Consider the following 8,496-nt stretch of genomic DNA (forward strand, 5'->3'; position numbering starts at 1 on the left):
AGAAGCGTTAACATGATCTTACTCCCTACTCCATTTATCGTTTGTCAATTTATGGCTACGGCCTTATGTTGTAGCTTAACCACTGGGAAATGTAAATAGAAATGGCGTATATCAAAAAAATACTACCTTATTCTTAGGTCAATAATTATTACAAAACAATCATTATTCGTAGGATGTTTATCACATTTGAATGGTCAAAGACATAGCTTATAGTCAGTATCTTTAGAATTATCTTCAAATGTGTCAATCGTGCCCATTTTTTTTGAATATTAAAATGCCTAATTCTTGTCAAATTTGAGATCACAGAGATCATAAAATATATTTTTTTAGCGTAAAGATTTCACTATATAATGTACCTAGTATATCATGTGTTTAATACATATTTTTCGAGGAAGTCACCATCTTGATGTGTAAGACGATATCCGAAGTGGTTTTCTTGGGAGATTATTAGACATTAGAGTCAAAAACTGCTATCATAAACCCTGGAAGGCTAAGTCAGCATCACTATAAAATGTTTAGCCTTTATCGCTTGAGAGTGAGACAAGCTGTTCGGCTGGCCTATCAAACATAAATATGGAATCGGTAAAGGATTGCATTCGCGAAAATCCCCAATCGTTTTCGGATTATATAAAATCATTAAGAAAGGATGGTGAATTTGCCAATTCGATGACTTGGAAGGGCGAAGAGGTGACATGGTAGTGGTAGAAGCATTTACTGGTCATTTCAGATCAACTTCAAGAAAACGATCATGCAGTGCCCAATCCGTTGTGATCTTCCCAATTGATGAGGGTGACGTGTTTAGATATATGAAAAGACTTAAGAATACCCGCTTTTTCGGATCGGATATGTTCCAACATTTTTTAAAGGGTTATATTGACTTTGTCAAAGGCCAACTTTCATATACTTAACCTGAAAATGGAGACGGGCATCTTTCTGGAAGCATGGAAGATGTTTAAGGTGACTCCAATTCATAAGAGTGGTACGGAGTCATCAGTAGAAAACTATTGACCGGTAGCTTTTCTCTCTGCACCAGCAAAAGTTTTTTAGATGATCATGCACAGTATAATATTATAATCTTTAAAAATTTCATAATTATATATCAAGTAGTTTTGAGTTGAAGGTTATGCTGGGGATCCCACGTTTACGTAAACTGGAAGAAGAAAAAATTGTTCTTATTTGGTACCAACAATGTAATCTATAAATAACAACCTGCGTAAACTTCATCAATATGGATCAAGCTCTTTTTGAGTTATAACAAGACAACCTGAAAATACACTGTTTTATTAAGTAGAGTAAATAGTCAAAAGACCTAATATTTTTAAGGCTTATGTGAAATATATAAACCATATTAACTTATAATATTTGCATTTATAATAAAAAAGATAAATTTTATTAGGAAAATAATTCCACTTTCTATCACGTATATTATTATTAATTGACTTTACAATCATACTTAATATGTGGATCTGGGCCGCCTCACAAAGAGATATCATAACAGTGTAACATGTTGTACGATGTTCGTCACTTGTTTAACCTATTAGGCATAAAGCCCACCAAAAAAACGTTCGGTGCGCTCACTACTGAGTAGGCCCCCTCCCACCCGCGCATTACCCTTCACCTATGTAATAAGGGGCCCAAGACGCACAAAATAATTAGTATTATCAGCGTCCTCATAACAAAGCAATAACAATATAATATTATTTCTCGGGGCTTGTAATTACGCAATAACTAAACAATGAGTTCTCTGTTATTAAATAATGACTTCTCGCCCGTCTGTCGACGACGCTTCCAGAGCGTGATTTTGCTCGCCGTGTTCAATGAATGGACTACGTTGTATTTTCGTTAATTCGTCTGGCTGAAAATCACACAACGGTGACTCATGGAGCAGGCGGGCACAAAGCGTCGTCAAATCCAGTGTGTGCTGGCGTATTTGATTACGTTGTATTTTCGATGATTCACATAGAAAATGCGCGAGCGCCCCGCAGGCCTGCTTTAGTGGACTTTATGCCTTAAGCTGCGAATTCACCAGCAACTTTTGTTCTCAACCTCATATAATTTGACGATAATTATCATATTTTATTGGACCATAAATTACATTAATCGTTTATTGCAGTAAGTTGACAAATGTAGGAGTTGCCAAATCCGTCCGCACTGAGAGAAACAAGTGGCGACATGTTAAAATGAGGTCACTAATCATAAAAATAATCGCTCGAGTTCGACAGTTTCAATTACTTTTATCGTATTGCGAATCGTATTTCAGTGGCAAGAACATGTCACTACTTGTTTCGAGGACTGTCGGTGAATACTCAAAAGAACAAGCAACTCACTTGATAATGGATCATTAATAATTATTGTTAATACAATTCACATACCAGTTGATTTTAATACGAAGTGCTACGTAGGAAGGTACTGGAATTTAGTGATATCGACTATGTGTTATTTACTCTTTATTCCCCCGTGTAGGTAGCCAATGCCCATCAATGGGAGCAGGGGCGGCTCTTCCTTTGGGTACCTAGGGGACAGACCCCGGTCCCCTCATCATCATTCTATAATCAATATTCAATTGATATTCATGTTATACGTTCCTACCATAATACATTGATTTTGTATAAATTAATTAAGTATATATTTTATTTGCACCGTTTACCCATCCCTAATTCTTGTTTCGTGGCGCAACCCTGTTAATGCTTCAGTCTACCTACGTAGCAGGTACGTACAACGATAATGTCGGGTCACAGTTCTGAGAACTTTCCGAGTTCCCTTGCAGCCGGGACCGTCTGGAATGGACCCCGTCAAATCAAAACAAATATTTATGCAAGCAATGCAATTATGAGACTGTGTAGAGCATTAAGCACGTCATATGCACGTTTCGCTGTACATGTATATTGGTGCTGGCTAAGGGTCGCCACTAGAAATACCCACTCCTACATAAAAAATGTTAGTACCTAGGTAAAAGTTGACGTACATATTATTATTATTATAATAATACAACATAATGTCACAAGTTGTTTTTTTTTTTTTTTCAACAGACGCGGTCTAGCACCCGTCGCGAGCAGTCGCCTTTCCGTGCGCTCCGACTCCAGCTGAGATATTCATCCGAATCAAGACCTTCAATCTACCCGCAGAACCAGCCGACATAGCAAATACCTACTTTGCTACATCCTGCCGACCAGCAACAAAGTTACCTACTTTTTGCCGCTACCCGCCGACCCGCAAAGAATTACCTACTTTTGCCGCCGCCTGCCGACCAGCAAAGTATCACCTACTTTTTTGCCGCTACCTGCCGACCGAGCAATTTACCCATTTTGCTTACCACCGCAAGTGATTCCGATCATCCGCCACGACAAGATGGAGCATATACAAATTGAAATATGCAGACTCGCCGCATTCCGGCCCACCAAATTGAGGGACCTCATGACGCTGCACTTCCTGCTCTTGACGGCATATCAAGAGCAGGCCCAGTCGGCGTTACCCGCAGACCCTCCCGCCCGCCCTCCTCCTACCTGGAGGAAAAACATCAACCTGCCAAAACGACCATCACCGCATACTTGGACAAGGACCACTCTTCACCATCACACATCATCACATCACAACAGCGCGCCGATCAAGGAGGCACACCCAGCCACCCATTCAGGACACAATATCGACCATCTATCGGTCGTTATCAGGGGCTTCCAGATCGGCACGCACACAGAGGACATCACCAACGATCTTCTTCGGAGAGGCCTCCCGATCATCAGCGTCCGGAGAATGACGCGGGGCAGGGGCCGGCATCTAATGCCCCTTGTCCTGGTCAAACTCCTGGACAATGACAGAGGGAGGCAAATTCACGCACTGAAACACTCACTTCACCGAAGCATCTCAATCGAAACACCGAGAAAGATCATCACCACCGCCATCCCTCACCGCAACACAAACGAAGGCAATGCAACGACGTCTTCCCAGACCCAGACACAAGCATTAATCCCAGACGTTCGACTTCACAAGGAAACCTCGACGGAAGTTGATGTCTCCTTCGCTCTGGCCAGCCCCGGAAACACAACCGGCCGCAACCACAACACCTGAGACCCTGATTCCCGACTCTGCCAACAACTCATATACAGAAACGACAGAGTCCCCGGAAGTAGAAAGTCTCGAGACCCCGACTCCCGATGAGCTCGCAGAAAAGACTCCGGACGACCCCGAAACCGACTCAGAATCAGAAGAAAACGACCAACTGTCCGATCAGAGTGACATCGACCACTCACAAGATGACTTGCCTGATGAACCTCAACAGACCAACTGCCGGAAGTCCCCGGAAGCAGCACGACCCATGTCCCGCGCTTCCCAGATGATTTACTATGATGAAAGGAACAGGCTCCTCAACAGTCTTCCAAGAACAAATCTCGATTCCGAACAGAAACGCCTGCTTCACGAAAGAGTCAGAGACCTCCTAAATCGCACCAAATTCCCTGAAAACCTCATAAGAACCGATCTCAGAGAAACTGAAGGACTCAAAAAACAACAGGACTGCAAGAATGATCCGAAAGCATACTTCTTCTTGGACGTATACTCGGAGGCACTTAAATGCCACTTAAATGAATCAAGCAAGACCTCAGATGTAACTCCAAAACCTGACGAACCACAGGAGACCAACAAACCTGCGTCACCAACTCCCGACCAAGACTCCGAAAATGAATACCAGCCGACGGACTATAACGAGATAGTGTATAAGCTCGACGTAGCAAAACACACTGCCCTCTCGTTAAAAAGCGCCATACCGCAACACGATGCAACCAACAACCTTCCAGACCCTGCATCACCAATAACCGACCAAAAACCGAAGAAAAAGAAGAAAAATAATAAGAAGACAAAGACGCCCAAAACTGATAAAGTCTACTGCACCGAGACCAACCAACGCGCCTACTTCTTGAAAAAGAAATAAGCCTCCAGACCACACGCAAGAAACAGGACCCAGCCCAACCCTGCCAACCGCCACGAAGCAGAGCTCCGAGCGGCGATACTCGGAGCTCTTCCAGGCTATGGCAACGACCGGAAGTGAAGAATACGAGCCAAAGCAGCAAGAGGTGTGCGAAGAATTCGACGGACGCCTGCGTGAAGTTTGCTTTACTTTTTAATCATCATCCAGATCATCTCACTGAGATCTCCGACCCGGCCTCGCTCGGTCGCTTAGCCACCGAGGCCGGGTCCCTTCAACAAACAACAATCAAGCGCCCGCACAGATAGGCATTAGATATTGCGGGAGTAGACGCTTAAAAAACCGTCAGGCATCCCTCATGAATACGCTTATATCCTAAGTAAGTACAAGTTGTTTTAGTTTGCCAGTCAGACGTCAGTGATTAACGGTCATCCATCTATTTAAATATGTTTTAAATTATATTTGTTAATACATACTCCCTATTAGTATTGTGAAGTTTGATTAAGATTTGATTTTTGAAATTTGTAGATAGTTTTCATCTCACGTTACTAAAATAATTTTGATAAATAATATTAAGTAGGTACTATGATGAATGAGGTGGATTATTTATTGAAATATAAGTTCAGTACATTGACATTTGAAGATAAACTAGAAGTGAAACGATTAGGGCCTCATCAACCTAGTGATTTAGTTATTGTGTATGAACTAGTGAAACCAAAAAAAAAATTGACATTTAAATCGGAATGGTTTACTAAAAAAACGTGGTTGACTGCAAGTGTATCCTTAAAAAGACTATTTTGTTTTCCTTGTTTAATTTTTGGTGGTGAAACTGTTTGGGCTCAATCTGGTTATTCAGATTTAAAACATTTATCAGAGAGGCTAACTTCACACGAAACTTCGTCGTCTCACATGAAAAATGCTGTGACATTAAAACTTTTTGGTAAATCAAACATTGTTGAAAAATTAGACAGTGTATATAGGCGTAATATTCAACGCCATAATCAAGAAGTTGACAAAAATAGATATGTACTTTCAAAAATAATTTCTGTGTTAAGACTTTGTGGTTCGTGCGAAATTGGAATCCGTGGCCGCGATGAGACTTCCGAATCCTTGAAGCCGGGAGTGTTTCGCTCAGTGTTCCAGTTACTATGTGAAGATGATCTAATATTAAAAATCTATTACGAAAATTCGGCGTCATTTAAAGGGACTTCAAAAACAATTCAAAATGAGCTTTTAGACTGCATGTACGATTTATATAGAGAACTCCTCAAAGAGGAGATATCTACCACGAATTTTGTTTCAATCCAAGCGGATGAAACAACCGATGTTTCTTGTAAAGCACAGTTGGTTATAATATTAAGGTATATTACTAAACTTGGGACTGTTACTGAACGATTTGTGCAGTATTCTAAACTAGTGGATAAACCGGCCAGTGGCCTGACAGCAGAAATAAAGTTAGTACTGAGTGAATGTGGAATCAATCGCGAGAAATTGATAGCTCAAACTTATGATGGGGCGGCAGTAATGAAAGGAAATTTAAATGGTGTGCAGGCACAGATTAAGGTTGATTTCCCATACGCACATTTTGTGCATTGTTACGCTCATCAATTGAACCTTGTAATGCAGCAACTGTGTTCGAAAACACACAAGGAACTAAAAATATTCTTCGGTAATATTTCTGGGTTCTCATCATTTTTCTCAGTGTCCACGAAACGCACCTGTTTATTAGACAATGTTGTGAACCAGAGGATGCCAAGACCTAGCGCAACAAGGTGGAATTTTTCTGGGCGTATGATAAACACTGTTTATGAAAATTTGAATGAGATGCGGGAGTGTTTTTTTAAATTTCAAGAAGATCCAGGGTGGGATGCAGTAACTTTAAGTGAAGCATGTGGACTCTTAAATCTTTTATACGATAGGTTATTCTGCTGCCTTCTTTCATTTTTCGCGCAAGTTATGCCGGAAGTTGACATTTTATTTCAAAAACTTCAAAAAGTTTCCATAGATAATATTTCAGCAAACTTAGCTATAACACACTTTAAAGCAGCCATATTAAAAATAAGAGAGAAAACGGATGAATTGGGAGACCTCTACGCTGATTTAACATGTAAAAGAAATTTTTCCGCTAGTGATTTGAAGCGCGTGATGAAAGAAGCATGCGATGTCATTGTTGTGCATGTCAGCGATAGATTTTCAAATACTGACCATCTTACCGCTGCAAGATTGGTGGATGTGAGATTTTTCAAAGATTTTTCAAAAAAATTTCCCGATAAAGATTTTGATATAGCGGTTAAATATTATCCATTTCTACTTAAAAATAAATTAAGAACAGAATTACAAATTCTGTATGGACATGACGAACTCACTAGTGATGTAAAATCCGCCGCTTGTCTCTTAGCGTCATTGGACGAGAATAATGTAAAAGAGATATTTACTGAAGTCACCAAACTTTTAGAAATTATTATCACGATACCAATGACGACTTCAGAATCAGAAAGGTGTTTTTCGACGCTGAAACGTATAAAAACATCTTCAAGAAATACAATCGGTGAGGAACGGCTGAATGCGCTTTCCATGTTATCAATAGAAGACGAATTCATCAAGTCCGTTCCTGATTTCAACAACAAAGTGATTGACCGGTTCGCCAAACTAAAAAATAGAAGAGTAGAATTTAATTATAAGACTCTTTTGGACACAGGAGGCATATGAAGATGAAGTAATAGCTACAAAAGGTATGTTTTCTTTGAAATATTTATAGAATCTAAAGCAACAGCTACTATACAAAATAAATCACTTAAGTACACACAATTAATGTTAGAATTCAAAATATTAATAAAAATAGAATATACGTTTTGATTGACATTACTTAGGTATACATATAATATGTATTTCATATGATATTTCACGCCATCTGACCCCACTTACTAAAATATGCTAGAGCCGCCACTGAATGGGAGCATAGCTATTATTTTGATTACTTATGTATTACGTATTTTGTTACATTTTTTACAGAATCTAAATAATAGTAAGTATTTTACTATAATCATAAATAATACACGACGCAGTAATAAATCGCACATGGAAAAGCATGACTGATATTTTTATATTTGTTAAAAAACTAGAAATCTCGTTCTTGACCATTTTTTCCACGTATTTGTGTGAAAGTATTTTTTCTATATTGCATCATGTACATTCAAAGACTAGACATGTGTTGACAAAGGAATACTCAGCAGCATGTATTAATTATTATTTGCAATCAACGACATTTATCAGCTTGATATAAAAAGTCTCGAAAATAACATGAAACAAAAAACTTCGAAAAAAAAATAAGTGTGAACATACGTAATTTTGAAAACGTTTCAGAAAAATTGTAAGTATAATAACCAATAGAAAAAATAATATTGAAAAAAGTAAGACACCCCGCAGGATCGAACCTGCATCGCTCGGGTATCGCGCCCGCCGCGCATCGGTAGTGGTCGGAAAAAAAAATCTATTGGTTATAATACATTTTTTCAGTAGCGTTTCCAAAATTATGTATCTTCAATACTTAGAATATTTTTTTAAATATTGTGAATTAT

Source organism: Rhyacophila brunnea, unplaced genomic scaffold (genome assembly GCF_057557595.1).
Source record: "Rhyacophila brunnea isolate RB1 unplaced genomic scaffold, BYU_Rbru_1.0 scaffold_3, whole genome shotgun sequence".
Classification (NCBI taxonomy): Eukaryota; Metazoa; Arthropoda; class Insecta; order Trichoptera; family Rhyacophilidae; genus Rhyacophila; species Rhyacophila brunnea.